Below are 12,274 nucleotides of genomic sequence, written 5' to 3' on the forward strand. Positions count from 1 at the left end.
AAACCGGTTCAGGCTGAATTAGATGAGAGTGATAGAGCTTTATTTATTTATTGTAAAGTTGTAAAATTTTGGGAGCTACTTCTATAATAGAAGTTTATTTTAAACTCTGTTTCGGCTTTCTTTTTATTTTTTATTTTATTTTTATTTTTATTTTCTCACGCACCGGGCGCGGGGTTTCCGCCTACCCCGGGTCCGGGGCGTGACATTTCTCCTTTTCTAATATCGCTTATATATATAAAAATTAAGTTCTTATAATAGATTCTAACATTTACAAATTCTATAACGTTTCACCTATTAAGTTCTCTGGAAAACCCGCATAGATTGAGTGTGACAATAAACAATTTTAATTTTGATTGTCAATGTCATATATATATATATATGGAAATGCTACCGCTATGGACACTCACATGAAGACAAACTTTGAACAAGAAAGTGCTCGCTTCACCAAACTTTGGACCCGACAAATATTTGATTTATTGCATATTAAAATCTAAAATAGAAAAAGCCTTTTAATAATCCAACATCTTTTTCAGTCTTTTTCGGAGCTTCGATTCCTAAAATGCTCCTCCTCCTCGTAAAACGTGCTGGTGGTGGTTGACAACCTTGGTCCCACATTAATTTAATACTTGAGAGGGACACCACACGATCCATGAAACTTTTGTTTAATATTTTGTTTAATGATATAATTACATTCTTCACAAATCAAATTAAGATAGTTGAAGAGAAATGCGGTTGGTTGCAAAACTGAGCTCAGCATTAAAAGATATATTCTGAGAGAAAGATTACTGTTTATCTTTTTTTTTTTTTTCAATTTTGAGGAATTTTTTTTTTATACAAGCGATTTTGAAAGAGAGATAAATCAAACCTAAAACTTCGGGTGTATGAATAATTGCTCTCAACTATTTCAGTTATAAGCTGCTTACTTAACTACTTAGGGATTAGTTAGAGGTGTTAGGCAGAAAGTAGAATAATAAATAAAAACAAAACAAAACAAAAAAGACCATCAACATGTGACGTGGGCCTAAGCGTCAACATCTACGAGCATATCACTCCACTTTAATTTAGTCGGTCGATGTTAAGTTGATAACATCAATTATCCAACTAGATGCTTGTCATTAAACTATAAATTAATTAATGTTAAAAAAAAAATATTAAGTGATTTAATTTATTTTAAATTAATCTAAGTTATAAAGGAAAATAACTCGAACTTAAGTGTAAAGAGACGAACTCGCTATGCTAAAAAAATTGCAGTGAGCATATATAATATCTATCTGCCAAGTTTGGCTTATCTCTTTGGAGAGTATGGACCATTGATCTTTAAGGTGGACTTGTTACATTTATGACTTTTGAATTCCAATATAACATTGTCTTTTGCCAAATATTCTTGATATTAAGCAGCAGCATACACATTTTGGACGCAAGGGAATTAAATTAATGTCAAAGTCAATCAACAATTATTATAACCAGATACATAGGCGAGGCAGGTAAGTTAGAGCATCTTGAAAGGTTTTGATTTTAGAAATTCAACACAGGTCCCATTCTTGCCTTTCATTTTCAATCTGGAATTCCTGACCGAATGCAAGTATTCACAGAGAGGAGGGTTGCTTTATGTCGGAGTTTGACTTCACTTTGCCTAATGGTTCCTTTTCTTTCTCAATCTTTCTCCAATAACTCATTCTTCACAACCAAAGATGTTAAATCTTTCTGGTAGATTTTAACATGAGGTTTAAAAAGCTGTACAACTTAATTGAGTGAAGGCTTTCTCCAAGTTTGTTTGTAAAAGTGTTGCGGGTAGTCAAAGTGTGTTTGATATAACAGTGACGGACGCAGAATTTCTTACAATGATTTAGACCTGTTAATTACCAAGCTTAAATAAAACGAAATAACATTATATGATGAACTCATGATGCTATATATGGAAATAAAAGCTTTTCCATTTATATAAAGAAACGTAAACAAAATACAAAGCCCATACAACATAGATTAACTTATTAATCCAAAACATAAACATACAACTACATAACAATCACTCATAACTTGACAGAAACAGAAACTTATAGAACTATATATAAGAGGATTGACATACATATACATATATATGTCAAATCTCACTTAATAATTGTTTATATGACATCAAATATCAACCCAGTGACCGTGGCTGTTCAGCCTTTGTGCTCTAACTTGAAATATGGTTTCTCTGAAATGATCTACCTGAGGACGAAATATAATCTTGTCACCAACTTTGAGCCCCTTGTGATTGGCAAACCTGAGCCAACCCTCGGCCTGAAGCACCGGCTTCCGGTAACCACCATTTCGGATGGAGCAGCACAATGGAAATTGGAAGCCCTTGTCATCCAGGACCCCGAACTGGACCTCACGGCAGCCCCCTTCAAATCGAGGCATTTCATCAAGCCATCTCACTGGAACCACCAGCTTATGCCCTACATCTGTTTCAGTCAGCTCTTTCTCAAGCTCATGTGCACCTTCCATTCTCTTCTTAATTACTAATTATATTTTGCTTTGTTTCTGCTCTTCTCCAGGATGCTTGGGTTGGGAATTGGGACCCCCTATTTATAGCAAACCAAATTCACCTAGAGTTCTTAATTTTCAGCCAACTACGTACAAAAAGTTTGATGTACCAGTTGCTGGGCTTGTGGGTCCAGATGGACTTTTTGGGATATCCTTTTGAGTTATATATGATCTTTATCAATCTTCCTTGATTCCCTCTCAATCATCTCATTCTCAATCTGTTTTGGTCTTCTAGATTTTTAATCATATATGCTTTTCGTACCTTTGTCTAAGATTTTGGTTTCTTCTTTTTGGTTTTTGTTTTTTAATGTGGTCCATGTTATATCAAAATAGGTGTTAGGATGTGAGCAATCAATTATTGAAATCATATTACTAGAAAACCTGCTTATAATATGCCTCCTAACATGTGGTATGCAAGGCTTGCATTTCAAATGTGCCCCTAAAGTGAGAGGTGTCTCTTGAGCCTAAACATGTTCAGTTAATATTAAGCATCTAACTCAAAATTAATTAAGGTGGTTAAGACACCTGAACACAAACACTTCTTGATTTGGACTAATTAAGGTGGATGTGTAGGTCTTAATTAAAGTACTAATTAAGGACCTACGTTTTGACTTTGTGCCTCTAACCAACAACCCTAGCTTATCCAAATGAAACCAAGCATGTACATGGCTGCCTTAACTATCTTGCTTACTAACTTAGTTTGGATAATTAAATCATAAATGGCATCTGACATATAAGATCTTGATTTGTACCATTTAGACAATCTTGTCCTCCGGTGCTGAAGCAATTTTGTTTTATTATTAAAAAAAGCATAGTGGTCCAACTATTTGAAATGAAGCACTAGTTTTGCTATTGTTTTTTGGGAGGACCTTTTCTATTGAGAGGGGTGATAGTATACTAAACTCACACACACTACACGAATGCTAAGACTCAAACCCAGAACCTTGTCCGAAGAAGTAAATACTCCAAATCACTACATTAGTGAGTCGTTTGTTCTATTGTTCGAAACATAATTGATGAATCAACTACTTGACTGGAACCAAGTGAAACAAAATTTAAGAATTAACTTACGATGATTAAACAGTTCATTTGAAGTGGTTCGTTTGGAATCTATGTTGTCATCTATATAGTTCAGTGCGCTTTTGAGGCTGCCGGCTGTCAAGTTTGCATGTGCACTTGAAGAGAAGAAGAAGTATTGTTAGGTCTTTTTCTCATGCCGTATGTACAACGTCCCTGTCCCCACAAAATATCTCCCTGGTCGGCATGAGATGGAGATATATAAAGAAAGAGATAACCACCCTCCTATGAGCTTTTTGATTTTTGGTGTCAAGTGTGTGTGAACACCACCAACATAAATGGTATCAACTGAACATTTTTTTACTACATTTTAGGCTCTTTGTAGAAGAAGCAACAATTAAGATATTCCGTAATTGGTTGAAAAGAGCGAAACAGTGCTATCCTTGTTTAACATTGCATGTCTAGAGACTCACTTTAGGATGCTTCCAAAGTATGCATTAGGCCCCACAATCCAATCATCATCTTTCTAAGATGAAGGGTCCGAGTGAAGTTAGTAAAGTACGGCAGCTATATACATTGTCATATGTATGAATAAGCATTGATCATACATTAATTAGTGCACCAACACATTTGAGTTTGTCTTCTTTCAGCTGTTTTCTTTTCTGTCTTCGTTTAAATAAATCTAAATGGTTTTGCCCTGCCGACCATCATCAACCTATCCTTCTGCTTGGGAGAAAAAGCTAGCTAATAATTGAAGTTTTGGTCAATTCTTTTTCATAGTTTCTAGAATTCCAGCAACCACTGGAATTGAAGCTATCCATTATATATTATCCACAGATGCCAATAACTGAAAATTTAATCCTTGTCATTTTAATTTAATGAAAAAAATGTTATTTTAATTTATTAAGTCTTGAAAATAATACAGCCGAAAGTTTGGAAGAAAGCAGCGACAGGTGGCCGGAGGTTATATGGGACCCACACAATCTTCATGGCAGTTTGCACGGTGCACCCCATAAAATGTCTAATCACTGCAGAAAGATCATGCTGAAAATGATGAGGACTGAGGTGTCAGCAGTGCACCCACCACTCACTACCTCACTCCTTACTTAGCTATTTGCTCAATATCTTTTTATTTTTGTTTATTTGGCTCAATTTTCTCAGGTAAGTTAGAGCATCTTGAAAAGTTTTGATTTTAGAAATTCAACGTACAGGTCTCATTTTTGCCTTTTTTTTCAATCTGGAATTCCTGAATGAGAGGAGGGTTGCTTTATGTCGGAGTTTGACTTCACTTTGCCTAACGGTTCCTTTTCTTTCTCAATCTTTCTCCAATAATTCATTCTTCACAACCAAAGATGTTAAACATAATACAAACCCCATACAACATAGATTAACTTATTAATCCAAAACATAAACATACAACTAGCCGTCATGATCATAAAGTATTAATTAATTAACAGTTAATTGACAAATAAAAATTTAAATTATTTTCTTGCCTTTCCCAAAGAAGCTTATTTCCTCTAAATTCTAACCCAAAGAAAATTCAACCATAAAAATGTATATGTCATACGTGGGGTCCTCAGGTTTGAAATTATGAGTTTTAAATATAAATTATTTTCTTGCCTTTCCCATTATCTTCTATAGCTTTAGTGATATCTGGCAGTAATAAAGGTGTAGTTTATTATTTAATAGTTGTAGTATTTAATTTACTATTTTAATTATTATCATCATATAAGGAGCAACTAAATATTATTTTTATCTTCTTCTAGGTACGATTATTAGTTAATGACAATGACCTAACGTGTATCTATTTGACTACTTGCCCTTCTTCTTCTTCTTCTTCTTCTTCTTCACCATCTTCTTTGACGTGTACTAGTTTTTCTTTTCTTTTCATGTACATGTTAAATTTTTGTGGTGGTCATCTCAGGGTTGCCCACTTGGTAGCTCAAGTGATTAAGAGCATTTTCCTTGCATTCGAGATCTTAGGTTCGATTCCCTCCTCTCACAATATCGCTTGTATGAAAAAAAAATTATTCTTATTATAGATTCCAACATTTGCAAATTCTATAACGTTCACATATTATATTCTCATGAAAAACCCCATAGATTGAGTGTTATGATAAACAATTTTAACCGTATAAAATAATAATTTTAATTTTAATTGTCATTGTCATTGTCATCGTTTTCAGTCTTATTCAAAAAATATTCCTCCTCGTAAAACGTGCTTAGTTCATGGTGGTGGTGGACAAACTTGGTTCCCTATTAATTTAATACTTGAGAGGGACACCACACGATCAAATTGAGATAGTTGAAGAGAAATGTGGTCCATATCTAGACATAATTCTTATGGTAGATTTGAACATTTTGCAAAACTGATCACTCAGCTCAGCACTACTGTTGATGATGATTTTTTAAAACATATACAAGCGATGTTGAAATCTCGGGTGCATGAATAAATGCTTTTAATTATTTAAGTTAGAAATTGATTAACTTTTGAGAGATTAATTAGAGGTGAAATGCAGAAAGTAGAATGATCAACAGGAAGAAAACACCAAAAGCAACCATCAACAGGTGACGTGGGCCTAAGCGTTGAAATAATAATCAGAACCATGTTGAATAATGATGATCTCCAAAGGTTTTTTGTCATATATGACAAATCTTAATCTTAATCTTAATCACATTCATAATCTTAATCTCTCTCTACAAATCTTATGACTTAGGAGAGAAACACCGAATTTGCCTTCCTTTTCACCTCATCTTATGTCCTCCCAACTGGTTTTACTGACATTTACTTTCATTTGATAATTTTCTTTCTTTCAAAATCGTTTTTCTTATTTTTAGGTTTGATCTGATTTCGGAGGTTCAGCAATATCGATCTTTATCGAGTAATATAAAGCACCATCAAATTCAAATTGATTGAGGGTTTAACAACAAGACAAAGCCTAATGATCAACTCATGATCCAATATCAAATTCAGTACCAACCAATTTGAATACAAGACAAAGCTATATATATGGAAGAGAAAAAAAAAAAAAAAAAAAAGCTTTTACATTATGACCTCATAGTCGAGGACCAACGACTAATTAAAGCATAGATTAAACATACTGCAAACCCCATACAAAACATAGATTAATCAAAATAGAAACACATAGAATACAACTATATATAAGTGGATTGACATATATAATCTTGTCACCAACTTTGAGCCCCTTGTAATTGACAAACCTGAGCCAACCCTCAGCCTGAATCACCGGCTTCGGGTAACGGCCATTTCGGATGGAGCAGCACAACTGAAAATGGAAGCCCTTGTCGTCCAGGACCCCGAACTGGACCTCACGACAGTCCCCTACAAATGGAGGCATTTCCTTCAGCCATCGCGCTTTAACCACCAGCTTACTCCCTACATCTGTTTCAGTCAGCTCTTTCTCAAGCTCATGTGCACCTTCCATTCTCTTCTTAATTAATTATCTACTAATTGTATTTGCTTTGCTTCTGCTTCTGAATGCATGGGAGAGTATTCTATTTATAGGCCAAATTCACCTAGAGTACGTACAAAATGTTTACAGTACCAGTTACTGTTGCTGTCTTTGTGGGTCCAGCCAGATAGACTTTTTGGGATATCCTTATGAATTATATATGATCTTTATCAATTCCTTGATTCCCTGCCAATCAACTCATTCTCAATCTTTTTGTCTAAGCTTTTGGTTTCTTCCTTTTGTTTTTGTTTTTAATGTGGTCCATGTTATATGAAAGTAGGAGTTAGGCTGAGAGCAATCAATTATTGAAATCATATTACTAGGGAATCAGCCAATCTCCTCTTAACAACGTGTGATATGCAAGGCTTGCATTTTCAAATGTCTTGATCCTAAACATGTTCTGTGTTAATATTGGGAGCACGTATATGAACATCTAACTCAAAATTAATTAACAGTAAGTGAAGATGCACAAATTTACATCTTAAGCGCTAATATAAAACTTCCAATCACCTTTAAAACGGTTAAGACTGGTAAGGATTCGGAAGCACTCACACTTGAACACTAAGACTTCCTGATTTGGACTAATTAAGGACCGGAATTAGTGATTTAACATTTTGGTCATAAAGCTGCCTTAACTATCTTAATGGTGATGGATCAACAGTCAACTGCTTGACTTACGATGATTAAAGAGTTGAACTGACATTTGATGTGGTTCGTTTGGAATTTATTTTGTCATCTATATAAGTTTGGTGGGCCTTTGAGGCTACCGGCTGTCAAGCGTGCATGTGCACTTGAGGTCTTTTCTCATGCCGTACGGACAACATCATCACAAAATATCTCCCTGGTCGGCGTGAGATGGAGATATATAAAGAAAGAGACAACCACCCTGCTATGAGCTTTTTTATTTTTGGTGTCCAGTGTTCGACAACCAGCACCAACATAAATGGTATCAATTGAGCATTTTTTTACTACATTTTAGGCTCTTTCTAGAAGAAGCAACAAGTTTCAAACTGCATGTCTAAAGCCTCAATCCAATCATCATCTTTCTAAGATGAAGGTAAAAATAACTGATGAGTGATATATGTATAGTCCCATTCTATTAAGGGATTTTTCAAATAATTTTATTTAAGGGACATTCTTTAGGGTACTTTACGAATTTTTTTTTTTCCAATGATCCAAACCATCTATTTTTTAAATCTACATTCATAGATCATCGTTACAAAAAATTAGACAAATTGGAAACCGTTTCTACATCCAATTGTATCATATAAAATCAATGAACACGGTGATTTAAGAAAGTACTAAAATTTCAATAACACAATTGAGTGGTCAAATGATATCAGATTCAAGTGGTTTTTTTTGTAGAGATGATCTTTAAATGATTATTTAAAACATAGACGTTTGAATTAGTGAAATACAATGCGGAGTGGGTCCTATAAGAGTGTCCCTCAAGTTATTTAAGTAAAGTAGGGCAGCTATATACATTGTCATATGTATGAATAAGCAATGATCATAAATAATTAAAATACGACATCACAACATCTTGAATTAATTAGTGCTAGAAAGTGAACGCATTTGTGTTTTTCTTCTTTCAGCTGTTTTCTTTACTATCTTTCTTTAGATCTAAATGGTTTGCCCTGCCGACAATCATCAACCCATCCTTCTGCTTGGGAGAAAAAGCTAACTCAAAATTAATGAAGATGCACTTATACAAAGCTTTCAATCGCATTCAAAATGGATAAGAATTGTAAAGATTCGGAAGCATTCACATTTGAACACAAGCACTTCTTTGGTTTGGACTAGTTAAGGACTGGTGTTTGTGATTTGACATTTGGGTGGATGTATGATGCATAGGTTTTGGCTTGGTGCTTTTAAAAAATAAGTACAATTACTAGAAGACAAGAAGAAAAAAAAGCCTCCCATAGATACTTTCTGATTTTGTTTTGGTGTGAAGTGTGAACGGTACTCCATAACCCAACAGAGAGAATAATTATTTAGCGTCTTTTTCAAGTTAATGTAGGTTTGTCTACATGTAAAGCTTAACGGTTACACATGCTCTACGTTATACAATATTTATTGTTCATGTGTTATGTTGAAATTTCGCCACATATACGTGGGATATGTGAAGATGTGAAGAAATGTCTCACATCGTAAAGTTAAGAAACATAACATAGACTTACTTACATATTGTTGACTATAATTAAAACTTCAATTCCTTTAAAAAGACAAAGGAAAAATAGCATGCACATATTACGTCACATGTCAAAATAGTACAATTATTAATATACTAAGCTGAACTTAGCAACTTTCGGGCTTCACTAGTAAAGTGCTAACCAAAAGTTTATTACTTATTTTTAATTTTTAATTTTGGTGGTCTGGAAGGCATCAAAGAGTTGGATGCAGAAAACGAAGCCAAATATGTGGGACCCACAAAATCTATCTCGATTGAGGTTGCATCCATCAAAGCACACTTGGGTACGTTTACTTGCCTGTTGTTGACTGACAAAAAGGCTTGAATATTTGATTCTGAGCAAAGCTGGGGGAGGAAGGAGGAGTGAGGTGCCACGTCACTTTTTACTAAGCCTTTTTGGGACGGTTAAAATGTGTCACCAAAAGTGAAAAAAGCATCGTAAAGCATGATTCATGTTGGCATTGTGACGCTTTTGGACGCGTCGCAATAAAAGGCATCTTAAATAATTCGGATCTTTTTACGATGCTTTAAAGTCGTAATAATGGGTGGTCTTGTGACGGCAAACTAGTGTCGCAATAAACTACCATGATAAATTGGGGTTTTACAACAGTGTTTGCGAAGCTAGTTCCTATCGCAAAAGTTCATAATGAAATGACTTTTTTCAGTCCAAATTATAATTTTTTATTTATTTGTAACACTGTATCTTAACTTACATGCCCAAACTATAATTTAACAGTCGAATTTACTATAAAAGCTTACTCTCAATGGTACTATATCCTCATCAAAGCCAACATAAACTTCATTCATGTAATTGAAAGCATTGTTGAATACATTCACTTTACAGAACCAATAATTATAAATCTAAAATCTCAAGTCATGATGTATAAAAAATTACTATCTCTTACAAATACAATGAAAATATTACAAATTCAAGTAGCCAAATAAATATATTCCAAAATAGTATATTAGTCTTGTACTTAGCCTAATTCTTTACCCCAACCTGAAAAACAATCACAAAACCATCAATAAAATGAATGGAAAACATAAAGCAATATGTTAATATGAAAAACAATTACGAAGTCATCATTGTGAATAAAAAAAGAACAAACCTACAACATAATTAACTTAAATAATAGGAAGCAATATGCCAATTTGGGGTAGAGATTTGTTCTTTTCTTTTTTCCTTTTAGGATTATATAACGATCATCAATTTTATAGGCTTTGAATATCAAATGAAAAAGTGCAAGGAAAACATCCAAAAGCTGGACCAGCTTCAACCATTATATATAAGGCCATGTACAATGGCCTGGTGTTTGTCTTTAAGTTCTCACTTTGTGATTCCAAACTTAACTATTCTTAGCACTATGTCAAGATTTGGCAAATAATACCACTTCCAATGTAGCATGATAGTTTTTTACATGCAGTTCATAATATACATATATTCCTAATGCATCACTAAAATAATCAAAAATCTCCAACCATTCACCAAATTGAAAGACAGAGACAAAGAGAGATGAATCTAAAAAAAGAAAAGAAATCAAAACAAAATTTTACCTAGATCATATGCTGGGAAGGGTAGATGGGCTGCTAGTTGGCTTGGTGATGGAATACCTGCAAATCCAAAATCAAAATCAAAACAATACCTAATTGGAAAACATAATCAAAACCAATTCCAAATCAAAAAGCACAAGATGAAGAGTGAGTCCCTTTCCCATGTAGAAGATTTAAGTAATGTAAATTAAGACTCTTCATATGCATGGTACCATTGATTGCAGTGAAGTTTCATGTTCAGTGGGTTGGGAAGTCCTGTAAACATGAAAGTATACAAGGAAAATAAAACAATAGTTATAACTAACTACCCACAATTCAACCTCTTTGGTGTTGTCTAAAGTAAAATGTAGCATAGTGCAAAGACAAGGAATTAAAAAAACTATTCATAAAAGGCAAGAAATTACCTACTAAAACTTTGAAAGTAAGAGGAAGAAAGTAACCAGAAGGCATGTGCCCCTTTTCTGCATGTTCCTTCTCTGCACGTCTTTTTTCCGAATCAGGCCTACACAAGCAACAAGAAGCAGCATTATGAAAACTATTTTAGATACCACATCAATAGAATAGAAGCTAGAACTACCTTTGTAAAGGCTTGCGCAACTATCTCAAAGACCACAACTGTTGATACCATCATTGGCCTCACGTGCTTTCTCCAATATAGTGGCCTCCCACGTGGGTTAAGTCTCATATACCCTATCATCTGACAAGGCAAGAAACCCATGCGCTTAAAGAAAGGCCCACGCCTCCTCCTAGCTGGCCTGACATGCCTAAGCAAGGGGACCACTTAAGTTGGTCTCCCACATGCCGCAAGCACCAAGATGGACCTCCTTCCTATGCCTCATGTAAACAGCCCATGCTGCGCATTAAACAAAGGGCACGCATGGCTCCCCTCTTCTGGCTATATAGTATGAGAGACCTCCCCTGCAGAGGGGAGGCCAAAACTCCCATGGCCAAGACTTATGAGAGACCTCCAGCAGGCTCTCCATGTATACTGTAATACTCATTCATAGAGAAATATAAACATCAAGATCTACAGTGGACGTAGCCCTATTCATGGGTGAACCACTATAAATCTGTGTAATGTGTGTGATTGTCCGGATATCCTTTACCCGTGCTAAAACACTCGTTAACAGTTGGCGCCGTCTGTGGGAAACGACACAAAAGGTTTATGTCGTTCTCATTACTCTCTTCTCCACGGTGAAGCCGTTTCTCCACAGGGAAGTCCATCTCCACCAAAAACAACCATCCTCATGGCCTCAAAACTCTTAGCCAACCAAGACAAGCAGAAAAGGTCACGTTCTCCACACTCCAAAATCTGCTCAAGACACCCATGTGTCTCCTTGCCTCATTCTCTCCCTCTTATCACCTAACGCTGACTTTTGTGGACTACGGGCGGAGTCGCCGACAACCTTCTGTCGGCGTGTGGGGTGATTCAGCTTCCCAAGTCTCGACCTCAAGGCTTGAAGCGGGTCAAGGTCTTCGACTCCAACCTGACCGTGCTCCGAACTCTCGCAGA

This window comes from Prunus avium, chromosome 1 (assembly GCF_965620075.1).
Source record: "Prunus avium chromosome 1, drPruAviu1.hap1.1, whole genome shotgun sequence".
Lineage (NCBI taxonomy): Eukaryota > Viridiplantae > Streptophyta > Magnoliopsida > Rosales > Rosaceae > Prunus > Prunus avium.